The 15817-nt window shown below is 41.8% G+C and overlaps 1 protein-coding gene across 7 annotated transcripts in view; it reads right to left on the bottom strand.

The window, feature by feature from the left end:
• The window catches only part of ALPK2 (alpha kinase 2), a 116728-nt gene extending 101423 nt beyond the window's left edge, over positions 1-15305 (bottom strand). For all 7 annotated transcript variants that reach the window (XR_006890124.1, XR_006890125.1, XR_006890126.1 and 4 more), the window contains exon 1: positions 14884-15305. The gene's annotated coding sequence lies outside the window, so the exon portion shown is untranslated. The remainder of the gene's footprint in view (positions 1-14883) is intronic.
• Positions 15306-15817: the final 512 nt, after the last annotated feature.

The raw sequence follows: 15817 nt of genomic DNA, 5'->3' as shown, positions 1-15817 counted from the left end.
GGCAGCCCTAAGAACGCAGGTCTGTCTAAACCCAGAGGACCCTTTCCACTCTATCCTCTGGGTACAGTGCTAGCCCCACACTGCCAAATCTATCCTTTGTGGAGCCCAAGTCTGGAAATAACATTTTGCTCTATCCAAACAGTAGGATCCCACTTCTTTCATAGGTGAGCAGTTCTCGTATACCAGGAAGCTCAGGAAAAGGAAAGCCCACACCACAGTAGGACACATTTAGCATGAACAGGTGAGGGGCGCTTAGAAGCTGCAATGGTGAATCCAGGGATGCTGAGGGTCCTAAAACAGAAGCCTGAGCTAAGCTCTTGCTGGTAGAGGCTGGATCTCAATGGCCACAACTTTTGTAGAAGCGGCAACCCCCCTCCGTATGGGCGTAACAGCTTCTAAGCCATTCAGGACCAATTCCTCCTTCTTTCCTCCCACTTTTCCAGGTTGTTTCAGATACCTTGAGAGACAGAGTGCCAGGGACAAGTTTCCTGACAACAGTTCAAGGTTTCACCACCACCTGAAAACCTTCCAATGAGTGGGAAGTGAGTAGAAGGTGAGGGAATTGGGACGGGAGGTGGTCAGTATCTGAGGACTCTGCCCCTGCTGCAGGGCTGGCTACACAACTTGCAGGGCGTGAGTCAAGATGAAAATGAGGGGCTCCTTGTTCAAATATGATTAAGTTATTAAAGATGGCAACAGCAGAGCATTAAACTGAGCGCTGGGGCCCTTCTGGGCACAGGGCCTGTGTGAAGGCACAGATGGTGGGCCCACGCAGCCAGCCCTGGCCGGTAGACGTGTTCCTTGGAAAATCCTGCTTATGAGTGCCTGCTCGTCCTTCCCTCTGAGGCCTCTCCTGCTGTTCCTGCTGTTCCCACAGCATTTCCTGAACCTCCAGATGTTCTGTTTAGAAATAGGGTCAGTCCTCAAAAGCAAAAAAAGCATTCCCAAACTGTTCCCATGTGAAACACCCGAGCTCTGTGAATATCAGGGTGAAAAAAATTAGGAGAGCACCCCGCCTTCTCCTCTCAGGAAGAGTGTGTGCAGGAAGCAACTTTGCGCTGAGACCTGAGGTTCAGGTTAATGGGTAGAAAGAGCGGTCAAGTTGAAGACGTCACATGTTAGCATCAAAAAGGAAGAAAACTGCATGGGCGTGAGACAGAGCACATGCATGGCCTGGGAGAGAAGTTTGAAGAGCTGTAGGGATGTGGGGAGAATTATTGAGCCAGAGAGATTGAAAAGACGATTTTAAGAAATTTTTCTCTGTGATTGTGAATTGGACCCTTTGACATTCTTTAATAAAGACTCGAGTTGCATTTCCAATTATTTTTAGTTAGAGGACTTTTTAAATGCAACTATGCAGAGATAGGACCACATAGGGTCCTTGGTTGACATGTGTTATATTTAAAAGCATCGTAAGCGCCTCTCAGTGTAGCTGGTAAATTAGTTGCACAGAACAGGAAGAAAATTCATCCGCAAGATGGCAAATAGACAACTTCTTTCCAGATTAAGCGACAAGTACATGTGGTAGTTGAGGAATTGGAGGGTTCCAATTGGTATAAAAAGGCCAGCTTTGACACTCGTTATTCACCTAGAAATCACAGTAATATCTAACGGAAAAGTTGTTCTTAACTACATTGAAAGAAGTATCTAAAAAAAAAATTCAAAAGGACAAGTTTATGATAGCCATCTTGCACAAAAATGAAGATGTTCAGAGACAACTTGGTGAATATTGTTGAATTACTGTATGAATAAATAAATAAACCGTAATGAGTATGGGTCCAACAGTAAACGAAGAACCAAGAAAAATGAGTGGGGACATGCTGTCCTCTCACTGCTGAGGAAAGGTGGGCCCAGCCTTGCAGAACATGTGCAGAAAGAAAAAGCTTTTCTGTTAACACCAGTGTATTTACTCATCCTATTTTAGAGGTTCAGGCTGGTGATGGGAGCTAGAGCTGTGGATTTGATTTGAGACAAAAAGTTGATATTTCTCAGGATTATTGAGCAAATAATTTTAGGGCTAAATGTAAGCATAAGGCAGAAAGAACAGAATCTAAGTCCAATTTTATTTTTTAATTAATTAATTTTTTTATTTGCTGAGGAAGATTTGTCCTGACCTAACATCCATTACCAGTCTTCCTCTTTTTGTGCTTGAGGAAGATTCACCCTGAGCTAACATCTGTGCCAGTCTTCCTCTGTTTTGCATGTGGGTCACCACCAAGCATGGCCACTGCCAAGTGGTGGAGGTCCACAGCCCGGGAATGGAACCCAGGCTGCCAAAGCAGAGCATGCTGAACCTAACCACTAGGCAATGAGGCTGGCCCCAGAATTTTAATTTTTTGTTGGCATTTTGCAACTAGAAGTGCAAATTGTATTCACAATTTCATCAACTGTCCTTGACTCAATACAAGATATGGAACAAGGCTTGGCAAACATATAAAAGCGCAGCTTTAGAAAGAAAGAGAGAGAGAGAAACAAAGAAAGAAAAGGAAAAAAAATAAAGAGACAGAGAAAAGAGTATTAGATTTAGAATCATCCTGCACAGAAACATATTTTGTGTATTTATTGCTGGTCTGGTAAATTTCCCAAAGATAAGAACCATGTAACTTACAAATTTTGTATTTTCAATTAGTATATTGATTTGGACATGGAGCATAGTTAGAGTTTATTATCAAAGAAAAGCAGTGGGCCAGGAGTGAGAAGCTCTAGTCCTGACCCTTCCTTTTATAATTTTTGAATGGCAGCATAGCAAAGGTGATGAAGAGCTCTAGACCCAGATACTGTAGGTTCAAATTCTGACTCCACTCCTTACGAGCTCAATCAGCATGTCACAACCTCTCTGTGCCTCAGTTTCCTCATCTGTAAAATGGAGGCATAACAGTTGCATATACTTCATAGATTGTTGCAAAGATTAAATGAGTTATTGCCTGTAAAGCTCTTAGTACATTGCCTGGCACAAAAGTAAATGCTCAATAAATGTTAGCACTAATTATTAAAAAAAAAAAGGTCTAGCTTCAAGTTGGAAACACTAGGTCATCTGGCTCATTGATCAGCTGTGATGCTCAAGTCTCTGAAGTGCTTCTCCTTTCTATAACAGCTTTAATAAGATATAATTCACATACCTTACAATTCTTCCATTTAAAGTGTACATGTCAATGGCTTTCAATATATTCAGAGTTGTGCAACCATCACCACAATCAATTTTAGAACATTCTCATCACCCCCAAAAAGACTCCTACACCCCTTGGCTTTCACCTTCTCATCTTCCCATAACCCCCACCCCCCAACACACACCAGCCCCAGGCAACCACTAATCTACTTTCTGTCGCTATGGGTTTCCCTATTCTGGACATTTGTTTTAAACAGAATCAAATGATATGTGGTCCTTTGTGACTGGCTTCTTTCACTTACCATAATTTTTCAAGGTTCATCCACATTGTAGTATGTGTCAGTACTTCAGTCCTTTTTATGGCTGATCTGCAAGCCTTCTTAGGAGCAGCTATTGGCACAGAGGGATGACTACCCTGGCTCTCCACATTCCTAGGAGACTTACCCAGACTAGTGGAGGGGTGCGGGGGGCAAGGAAGAGGTTCTCATGGCTAGAAAACTCTCCTGACCAGGAGTTATAACAGGACTGAAGACAAAAACCAGGCCTCATTACCTGCCAGGGACAAATCTACATCTAGCTCTGCCACTTACCTGGCTGCAGTATTGAGCCTATTTCTTCATCTGTAAGAGGAAAAGGTAATGTTCTAAGGATTAGAATAATGTATGCAAATGACCTAGGAAGAATCGGTTATAATTGGTTTCCAAGATGATAAATCAGTAGAGTCTAAGGAAAGACTTCACTTGTTTCATCAATTTCCTTTTCTTCTATGGGTTACCACAATGATTTTTTTTTAAAGTGATATACCAATTAATGTCTAAAAATTTCTCCTGACCAAAACAATCTTGAGAAAGAAAAAAGAAGCTGGAAGTATCATGCTTCCTGATTTTAAACTATACTACAAAGCTATAGTAATCAAAACAGTATGGTATTGGCATGAAAACAGACACATAGATCAATGGAACAGAAGAGAGAGCCCAGAAATAAACGATACATGCATGTATAGTCAATTAATCTCTGACAAAGGAGGCAAGAATATACAACGAGGAAAAGACATTCTTTTCAATAAATGGTGTTGGGAAACTGGACAGCTACATGCGAAAAGAATGAAACTGGACCACTACCTTACATCATATACAAAAGTAAATTCAAAATAGATTAAAGACTTGAATGTAAGACCTGAAACCATAAAACTCCTGGAAGAAAACATAGGAAGTCAGCTCTTTGACATCAGTCTTAGCAATATTTTTTTGGACCAGTCCCCTCAGGCAAGGACAACAAAAGCAAAAATAAACAAATTGGACTACATCAAACTAGAAGCTTTTACACAGCAAAGAAAACCATCAAACAAAAAGGCAATCTACTGAATGGGAGAAGATATTTGCAAATCACACACACAATATGAGGTTGATATCCAAAATATATAAAGAATTTACACAACTTAATACCAAAGAACAACAACCCAATTAAAAAAATAGGCAAAGGACTCGAATAGATATTTTTCCAAAGAAGACATACAGATGGCCAGCAGGCACATGAAAAGATGCTCAACATCACTGATCATCAGGGAAATGCAAATCAAAACCACAATGAGATATCACCTCACACCTGTCAGAATGGCTATTATCAAAAAGGCAAAAAATAACAAGTGTTGGTGAGGATGTGGAGAAACGGGAACCCTTGTGCACTGTTAGTGGAAATGTCAATTGGTGCTGCCACTATGGAAAAACAGTACGGTTGTTCCCAAAAAAATTTAAAATAGAACTACCATAGGATCCAGCAATTCTACTTCTGGGTACTTATCCAAAGAAAACGAAAACACTTATTCGAAGAGATATACGCACCCCTACGTTCGCTGCAGCATTATTTACAATAGTCAAGACATGGAAGCAACCTAAGTGTCCATCGATTGACGAAGAGACAAAGAAGATGTGGCGTATATACACAATGAAATATTACTCAGCCATAAAAAAAAGAAAGAAGTCTTGCCATTTGTGACAACATGGGTGGACTTAGAAGGTATTATGCCAACTGAAATAAGTCAGACAGAGAAAGACAAATCCTGTGTAATTTCACTTATATGTGGAATCTCAAAAGCAAAACAAATGAACAAACAAAGTAAAACGGAAACAGACTCATAGATACAGGAAACAAACTGGTGGTTACCAGAGTGCAGAATGGTAGGGGGCAGGAAAAATAGGTGAAGGGAATTAAGAGGTACAAACTTTCAGTTATAAAATAAATAAGTCAGATGTGATGTACAGCATAGGGAATACAGTCAATAATATTGTAATAGCTTTGCACGGTAGCTAGACCTATTGTAGTGGTCATTTCTTAATGTTTATAAATATCGAATCACTATGATGTACACCTGAAACTAATAGGATCTGTATGCCAATTATACCTCAAGGAAAAAAAATTTTCTCCTGGTATAATATTCGCCTCTAATAGTAATTTACAAGACATGACTCCTTCCGTTCCAATTCCCAGGGTCCTCTGCTACGGTTAGAAAGGGAAGAAAGGATAAGTCAAGCTATCAAGAGTCGGGGTGACATTAAAGACCTTATGTGTCATCTATGACTCCTCCCCAGGTGACTGCTTCCTGACAGCGAAGCCCCACAGGTTACAAGGTTGACGAACACACTATTTGACTCACATAGTCCTTTCAGTCACCACATAGCCCAGGCACGGGGCACTGACTATAAAGGAAAGGACAGTTAAGTCAGGCTGTGGTTCATGTTTCGTGGCTTCTCTGAAGGTGAGAACTTCTGAAGACAGATTTATCATTCTCTGCTAGAGATGGGTAACCAAGATTGAATTACTGATATCAGCAGAGGGGGCTGTGGGGGGGTTCACAGACAACCTTGGAGGGAGAACACATTAACTGGAAAGGACACAAAATTTGCAGGTTTTTGTTTTTGTTTTTTAGCTGTGTGATCCAGGGCAAGTTGCTTTCTTTTTAAAAATTTTGTTTACCTTTAGTTATGCAGATTCTAAAGGCATACATTCATATTCTTAAAAATACACATAAAGGTAAAATCTTCCACAAGCACTATCCTTCCATCTCAATACCTTCCCAAGAGGAAGCGTTTGCTATCCTTTTGGGCATTTTTCTATCATTTACATATATAGTCATCTAAATATATATATGATTTTGTTGTATGCATGGCATTAAATTATATACACTTGCCATACAGTTGGCTTATCTTACTTAATCATACGTTTTGGCAGTCTTACAACATCAACCCAATCCATCAAAGGCTGCATCATTTTTTTAAAACTGCTCGATGATATCAGTAGTGCACAGCACGTCAATAGCACAATTAATCTGTCTGTTCTTGTACTGATGACATATAGCTTGGCTGGAGTTTTTTAGACTTACGAATCTGTCTCAGAAAACATCCTGGCACATGCCTCCTCGGGCCCATAAGTGGGTCTCTAGACTAAATGCCAAGAAATAGAATTGCTGGATGAAGAAGTATTCACATATTACATTTTGATAGATACTCCAAAATGCAGAATTAAGGGCCTGGATTCCTGGGTTCAAATCTTAGCTCTGCCACGTACTGGCTTATCTTCTCTCTGCCTTGGTTTCTTCATTGGTAAAACTAAGATAACAGCAGTATGTACCTCATTTGGTTTTTAGGAAAATTAAGTGCCTTTGTATAAAGCTCTTCTGTACAGCACAGTAAGCACTACGTAAGTGTTAGCTGCTATCAGGTGCTTTGGGTTTAACGTCAGCAAAATTACAAAAATATCTTTCTCTCAAACTGGTGGAGAACAGGTAAGAGGTTAGAGGAGAATTCTTTGAACATTTAAGCCCTCAACTGAGGCCAAGTTTTACTTTGGCTGATCTTCCCTGCACAGATAGCTGGCGGCGTGACTGCTGTCAGCAGGAAGGTTGCTGTCAACGGAAGGGGACAGGGAGGGCTCCCAGCCCACATGCAGATAATGGGTAACCAGCTCTCCTGGAGCTGGCAGGAAAGCCAGCTGTCAGAGCGCTTTCTCACTGGGGACAGGAGGGATTAGTTCTGATTACCCAGCCTAATCTAATGACAGTTGGGTTCCTGAATTTGCCATCTGAGTTACTATACATTTGGATGCCACACCTACTGTCACTTAACACCCAGCCCCTAGGTTACTTAGGGGAAAGTACTCTCTCCAAAGATGGGGTCTAAAAATTTGGGAGGTGGAGGGAGACAACTAATACGTTTTGGGTGCCTTCTCCATGTCAGCCCCCAGGCTGGGCACTTCATAGACATTATTGCATTTAATTCTTACAGTGAACTACTAGGTAAGTGTTCGTTCCCGTTTCACAGACAATGACTTGTAAGTTTAAGGTAACTTGAAAGAGTCGATATAACAGACCTAATTCTTCACTGCCCGCAAGTGGCAGGGCTGAGGTACGAGTCCAGGTTTGCTGAAGCTCAAGCATTGTGCTCTTTCTTGGATATGACTTTAGGGTTATATATGAGAAACAGAGGCCAGAAAATAAGCCCATAAAAAGATGCGCAGCATCATTAGTCATTATGGAAATACAAATTAAAACCACAATGAGATAGCATTTCACACCTGCTAGGATGGCTATAATAAAATAGATGGCGAAATGTGGGCGAGGATACGGAAAAAAACAACCCTCCTACGTGGCTGGTGGGAATGCAAAATGGTACAGACACTCTGGAAAACAGTTTGGCAGTTTCTTAATAAGTTAAAGAAAAATGTACCAAAAGACCCAGAAATTCCATTCTGAGGTATCTACCCAAGAGAAATGAAAACATATATCCATACACAGACTTGCACACAAATGTTCTTAGCAAGATTATTCATAATAACCCAAAATTGGAAATAACCTAAATGTCCATTGGAAACAACCTAAATGTCCAACTATTGACTAGATAGACAAAATGTGGTACAGTCATACAGTGGAACACTACAGAGCAATCAAAAAAAGCAAACTAGGATACACGGCACAACACGGATGAACCTCAGAAACATTATCCTTACGTTCAGTCACAGAAGCTAGACACGAGAGACCACATAGTGCATGTCTCCACTTATATGAAATGTTCAAAAGAAGCTTTAGAGACCAAAAGTAGATTAGTGGTTGATGGAGGTGGAGGCAGTGGGGAGAACACAAGTTAACAATAAATGTGCATGAGGGATCTTTTTGGGGTCATGAAAATGTTCTAAAACTGATCTATGGCAATGGTTGTGCAACTTGATAAATTTAACTAAAAACATCATTGAATCGAACACTTAGAAAGGGTGCATTACACGATATGCAAAATATGCCTCAATAAAGTTAATTCTTAAAACAGAGGCCAGGAGACAAACTTTTAATAAGCACCTACAAGATTCCTTGCCGCATTGCTTGTGATTGCAGAAGACTGGAGGTGACCTCAACGTCCATCAATAGGCATCTGGTTACAGTGTATCTATACAATGGGATTTTTTATTTTTAACAGCAATGGGCATTAAAAAAGAATAAGGCAGTTCTGTATGCACTGATATGGAATAATCTCCAAGACATATTATTAAGTGAAATAAAGTATAGAAGAATATATAGTCTACTATCACTTATATAAGCAAAAAATGAAAAATATTCGAATATGTTTATTTATACACATAATGATTCTAGAAATACACAAGGAACTGGTAACCTGGCTGCCCCTGGGGAGGAGGCCTGAGTGTCCTGGGAAAGGAGTGGACGTAGTTGAGATAGTGATTGTCTCTGCACATCTTTTTGGATATTTTTAATTTATAAATGTTACCTAATAAACAAATACAATTTAATAAGATTGTCCCCGAGCTAACACCTGTGCCAGTCTTCCTCTATTTGGTATGTGGGGCACCGGCACAGCATGGCATGATGAGTGGTGTAGCTCCATGCCCAGGACCTAAACCCACAAACCTTAGGCCACTGAAGCGGAGCATATCGAACATAACCACTACACCACCAGGCCAGCCCCATAATTTTAAAATATTAATATTGAGCAATTCCAAGTCCCAGACACATGGATATGGTGAATGCTGAGCAGTAGCTGCTGCTCTCTCTCTCTGGATTTGTTTTGAATTTTTTTTTTTTTTTAGGTGGAATAGGGTCTTCCTACTGGTACTCCTCTCCTCTGCTATTTAAAATCTGTGGCAGTGTCCAGTTCTTTAAGGGAGGGTAAAAAATAGCTCAAGGTTAAATGAAACCCTTGAGAGAGTTTAGTACCTTCTCTGATTTTACAATTGAAAAATGCCCCTGAAACATAGGCAGGTTAAAAGAGTTTTCCATGGGGCCAGCCCACTGGTGCAGCAGTTAAGTGCACACGTTCTGCATCGGGAGCCCAGGGTTTGCCAGTTCAGATCCCGGGTACGGACATGGCACGGCTTGGCAAGCCATGCTGGTGTGGTAGGTGTCCCACATATAAAGTAGAGGAAGATGGGCATGGATGTTAGCTCAGGGCCAGTCTTCCTCAGCAAAAAAGAGGAGGACTGGCAGCCGATGTTAGCCCACGGCTAATCTTCCTCAAAAAAAAAAAAAAAAAAAGAGTTTTCCAAGGTCACACAGCTTGTTAGTGGTAGAGTTCAGGATTCTTGATTCTGATTTTCAATTTACTATGTTGAAAGGATACATTCCTCTGCCTATCTTGTCCTTGTCCTCTCTCAGGGTAAAGACAGGGAAGAGAGGAAAGACCATAATGCTATAAACATGCAGAGCATGACAGTGTTGTTAATGAGACCAACTTTCGTGAATTAACTGGTTAAAATGACTTTGATTTGAGGTTGAATGTGGTGGGCTGATGGTTGCATTCAAGCTAGGCATGTGTCATCAGGGTCATCACTGTGTAGTGAAGAAACCCTCCCTCTGGTTCCTCTTCTTCTCCTCTACATTGTCCCTGGCTCCCTGTGTCCTCATGCTGGCTTTTCCTGTAACAAAAAACCCCAGAGCAACTCCGAGTTATACTTTACTGGAGACTGTTTATTTTAAATGGGACCAAGAGGCGACACCCTGTGGAATTTCAGGCATCAGTCAGTATAGTGGAGTACCTGGGAAATGTCAGGTTCTCTTCCGTCCCACTCCCAGCCCTGTAGTGGGCAAGAGTAAGACCTCCCCTGGTGTAATGAACTGAGCCTGGAGTTACTACGAGGAACCAATCACCTCTCAGTAAGTAAACCGGCTCAAATAAGTCAGCTAGTTGAGGACCAGGGACAGGGTGCTGTGGAGAATGTCAGTCTTACCTCCGCCACCTTCCACCATCATCCTTCAACCCAGCCAGTCTGAAGGTCTTAGGAGAAAACTTTATTTTTGCCTCCTCTTGCCTTGTTTTCTGAAGAATTTTTTTAATCTTTCTGTATCTAATCTTTTTTTTTGGTGAAGTGTGCCTGAGAGAGAAGGCGCACCACACCGAGCGAAAAGCGCCGGGGTAGGAGTGGAATAGTTCTGTATCCAAGCGTCCATTCCATTCAAAGGCAGGACCATTCTGTGGGAGAATATTCTAACTTGGCCCACCCTACATCTTTAAAGTATGAACACTGCCCATGCTCACCTTATGACTAAGGGAAAAGATAGTATGACTTTAGCGGCCTTTCTCCAAAATATCCAAAAGCTCCTAAAGCAGCCCTTTCAATGGTCCTCCTAACTCCGTTCCACGCCACTCCCATCACTCGAGCCTGGGGACAGTGGACTCTGATTGGTCTAGAGTGATCAAGTACTCTTGCCTGGTGATTGGTTCATTAACCAAGGTATAAGCCAATCAGCACATGCCTCTCTCAAGAAAGTAGCTGAGCAGTGATCCAATCAGGGCAAAGCTTTGGTCTTTTACTCTGTCCTCTAAACGGGAAAAAGAAAGCCTGTGGACTCAAGGGGTGGCTGATAGCCATATGAGACTGAGAGAAAACTAGTGAGGCTGTGAGGTGGAAACTAAAGCACAGAGAAAAACAGCCTCCAGGAATGCAGAGAACCTGACCAAACGCCTGGACTTCTCAGTTCTGTGAGCAATAAATCCCCGCTATTGTTTAAGCCAGTTTGAGTTGATTGTTACATCTAGAAAGCATACTGAAGCATCCATACCTTCCCCTCCCTGGCCCATGGTGCCTGAAATTCCTACCAGAGGGCCTCTATTCCAGATCTCTATGTCGGATATGCCTTCACCAAGCTATAGACAGAAGTAAAGGATTTACGATTAGATGGCTTAATCAAAGAATGTTTCTCCTAGAAAGTTCCAGGGACAACTGTAGAAAACGTAGCCTAACCAAACGAATTTCTGATTTCTATTCTCATCGTAGCTCTTTCTGCCTTCCATGTTTTGTTGTTGTTTCCTTTACACAGATGGACCACCTTCCATCTTTATATATTCAAATGCCACCAGTTTTCAAACCCTAGCTCAAGTGCTAGCTTGTCCTTGAAACCTCCCCTGAGAGCCTCAGCTGGAAAAAATGCCCCCTCCCAAATGATGGACCACTCGCCTCAGTGTGTTCTCCCCACACCCAGTCCCCCACCCTCCACTGCAAGCTGTTTGCCCGAAGGACACCTGATGGGTTTATCTTTTGTGCTCTCCTCAGCTCTAGCATCTTGTGGTTGTGCCTTCTGCATCCCTGAGAAGTAGGCAATTTTAGTAATTGAAAAGAACACGTGCAAATAGGTTTTCTTCAGGAATTACAGGCCAAAGAAATGGCTAAAGCAGTGTTTCTCAGAGTGTGGTCCCTGGACCACACCACCAGCATCCTGGGAACTTGTCAGAAGTGCAAATTCTTGGGACATTCAGAATCAGAAACTCTGGGGGTGGGACTGAGTAAGCTGTGTTTTAACAAGCTTTCTAAATTCTGTTGCACTTTAAAGTTTGAGAACTACTGGACTAGAGGAACGTCTTAAACTACTGACTGAGGAGTGAATGAGCCTGGTTATCTAAGAACAGGATTGAAGACCAAGTGAAGATCAAGCTGAGCTGTGCGGCCCCAGATGTACTGGCAGAAGCCATGGAGGAGGTGGCCCTGGGAGGGGTAGGGCGCTATGTATTCAGAAGTAAACTATCCAGAACTGACGTCTCCGCAACCTGGGTCCATCTCTTCAACTCGATGTCCAAATTCTCCTGGTCAGTTTGGTCTGTGCCGGGTGGGTGTGCGTTGGCAGAAACCTCAATGAGGGCTCTAAACATTTTTACATGTTCTTTTCCCTCTTGTGGCTCGGGTGTTTATTCTTTCATTTTTACCAAACCTAAGATGACATGATCATTTTCTCCCAAGTTTCTTTACATTTCTGAATTTCCAGATTTCCTTTTTGGCAGAATTAAGCCCAGAATAACAGAGTTCCTTGAGAACCTGTCAGTAACTCAAGCAAAGAATTTATCAAGATGTTCTGATATGCCTGGGCAAAATCTGTGGGGCATCTCAGTAAAGACAACAGGGCAATAAAGACACTGATAAAATTCTTCAGAGCTGTCCCGTGAACCCTGCTTATGATTCCTGCCTGCTCCATCCCTCCATGCCTGACTCCCCCTCACCCCAGGACAAGGGAGCACTCTGTTCGTGAACCATCATCACTGACCTTGAGATGCCAGCCATGGCTCCTGAGATGGCCCACAAAGCTCCCGTCCCCCAAAGGCTAGTCCATTTCAGAGCATTCTCACCCCGCTCCTACCCCCTCACTCTACCATGCCTGTGTCTACGCAAAAAGGGACCCAGATGCACGGCTCAACTATAATCTCTGAGGAAGGGCTGGGCTCCTGCCTTACTTTCATAGTAATCACAGACGTCATCTTCTATGCATAGATTTACCTTTGCCTTCCATTCCTATGGACTCATGAAAACTCCTATTTAAATATGAGACTGATATGCGCTAAAAAGCATTACCAGGTGACGTTGATAAATCTCTCTCTCTCTCTTTTTAGATAATAAATACACCATCAATCATTTTCAGACAAAAATATTTTTCTTATTTATTGTAGAGGCATTCTAAAATATAATCCTTTTTCACTTTGCTGTCAAACACATTGTTTTTAAGTACAAAATTTTCTTCAAAAGAATCTAATTTTCTATGTTATTTTTGTTTAATTATTGCACTGATGTCAAAAATGGGTATTACTTTAATCGACATGAAAGTAATGTCTATTACTTTAATAGTGTATATTATGAAGACATTCCGAAGTGTTAGCAAAAAAAGAGAGAGCAGCTTTTTCATGAATCAATGGGAAGAACCAGCCTTTGTGAAGAAACTATGGTACGTCAGGCATATTCACTCATCTAACCCCCCACTGATCTTGTCAAAGTGGATGTTGTTATCTTCATTTTACAGATGAGAACACTGGAGTTCAGACAGGCTGGAAAACTGTCTCCAAATCTGACTCCAGGGTCTGGGCTTTCTTCCTCAGCCCCACGCTGCTTCCCCCACCTCCACCCAGACGAGGATGCTCCACCGCACACTCCTTGCATAGGCTGATATCTGCGTGTAGTGTGCATGGGGCTGTTAAAAACTAATTAATGGGGGGGAGGGGGTTCTTTGCAGGTGAAGAAAATAGGAATTCCACCCTGCCTAAAAATGTTCCCCAAATTGTGAGTGAATTTTTTGCAGAAACTTTACAGGGCCATGTAATTTGGGAGCTAAAATACATTTAGTTTGTTTTAAATCCAGATTTCCAAGATCTGAACATGTGTATTGACCATCAGTGCATTTCAATACAAGACTCGTCAGTTTATCCATGCAGAAGGTAGCTCAAAACATCCTGGGTTTCAGTTCGGAAGCCTCACAGCAAAGACACTTGTTCAATTTATCCTTAGCTGGTATGCTGTTATAAAACGTCTCTTACATTCCTGGTTATTTAATCTTCAAAACTGAAGGCTACCTTTACTTAAGGAAAATGCTGTAGAAGGGAAATAATTAGAGCAGAAGCAGCTCTAAATGCTGTTCTTGCTTTTATCTATTTTTAAATGATTGCTAGATGTCTGTAACTGACACCCATAATCAGTGGTTTGAAGTTTGGATGTGTTCACCAAAACGTAACGTGACAGTGGTGCCATTTGATCGATGGATTTTGGGGGTTGACTTTTTGCCTTAAATTTTTAAAAAATCTATTTAACAACTCAAGTACAACGTCATGCCTACAGTTAATAATACTCTATTGCACACTTACAAATTTATTAAAAGGGTAGATCTCATGTTAAGTGTTCTTACCACACTAAAAAAAAGGAAAAGGAAAGAAAATCTATTTTAACGACCCGACAAATGCTTGCATCAGCCATTTGCAAATGCCCGATAGCTTTTCAGCAACTTGCATTCCTCTTGTCAGACAAGATACTGCTGTGTCCATTCAGAAAGCGGGGGTTTTCAATCATCCAGATAATCCAAGTAAAAGGAATAACTTTTGATTAAAATACTCAAATATTTCAGGCAAAAGTGTCCAGCGCCTGAATTCTCTGGACAGGTAACTCAGTTTTTCATGTTACTTTGCAAAGTCTTTACAAATTACTCCTTTGAATCATCCTACATATTTTTATTTCCTAATTGTTGAAATAGCCATGATGTGGAAGAAATCTTTTTAAATTATTGTCAAGCCAAAATAAACAGACATTAAAAAAAAAATTTCCAAAAAGGGTCAGAGTGGACCTAAATTAAACATGAGAATTTGGCCACTTTAAAACCCTACATACCCAAATATGCTGTATAGTCCCTCCTTGTTTTACCTTGTTCTATTTCATAAGGAAAGAATCTGCTTTGTTCCCTACCGTAGAAAATGTAAACAACTACATATTTAAAGCACAGCCATTCCTTATATAAAAACCAAAGTCTAGATACTTACTTTTCAATACTTTTTGTCCAAGAGACGTGATAGGAGGGCTGGCTCGGCTGTGGGCTCCCCAGGCTGTGTGTGAGGCATTGATTGGGTGTCCCTGTTCCTGGGACTGGGGATTCAGAGGAGTTACAGGGTTCAGGGTCTTTTCCACGAACGGGTCAAAGCACAGTTGGGTCTGTTTCCAGAAAAGCTCCTATCTTCCTAAGAGGGAAAATTCCGTGCTCAGGGGAGTCCTGGAAGAAGAGCATTTTTTTTTTCCCCTGCCCTTGAATGAACTAGGTCATTGCTGAAGCCTGGAGAATATTTTTTAGCATCACCGTGATGAAACTTGAGGGCTTTCTGCAGTAGGTGCAATACTTGTTGACGCTGCCGGGGAGGCCTTGGCAAAGGCGCCTGGTAAAATGCAGCCCCAGTGAGCTGATGAAACCCAGACGAGCTGTCACTGATGGCTCAAGAGACTGAGCAGCATTTTGCAAAGCCCCTGCAGGACCTCAGGTTTAGTTGCTCGCCTCTTGGAAAAGCAAAAAAAATCTTGCTGCCTGATAAAGTGATTGAGGCCAGAGTAACACGAGCAGTTGTCATACCAAGGGTATCAGGCATTTGAAGTACACATAGGAAACCCGTGGAGGGGTGGAGGGGAGATGAAAATAAGAGTCATATGTTGTTCGTTTAGAACTGGTATTACAGTCATTCTCTGAAGTTCTCTGAGAAAAGCAGAAGCCACAGCAAGGCAGGACCCACCCTCCTCTCTCCACTTCCCCCAGAGGTGCCCCCCCACCTCTCTCTTTCTCTCCCCCAACCCCAACACGCACGTACACACACTGTCTCTCTCTCTCTTCCTATTTTGGCTACAGCCGTAAAAAGAGAATAGAGGAAGACCAGAAGAAATTCATAGAAGAAATACCATGGGCCCTGTTCCTTCAAATTGCCGAGAATTGTT

The sequence above is a fragment of the Equus quagga genome, chromosome 9 (assembly GCF_021613505.1).
Source record: "Equus quagga isolate Etosha38 chromosome 9, UCLA_HA_Equagga_1.0, whole genome shotgun sequence".
Taxonomy (NCBI): domain Eukaryota; kingdom Metazoa; phylum Chordata; class Mammalia; order Perissodactyla; family Equidae; genus Equus; species Equus quagga.
Note: the sequence above shows the minus strand (reverse complement) of the source record. Positions and strands in the feature narration are given on the sequence as shown.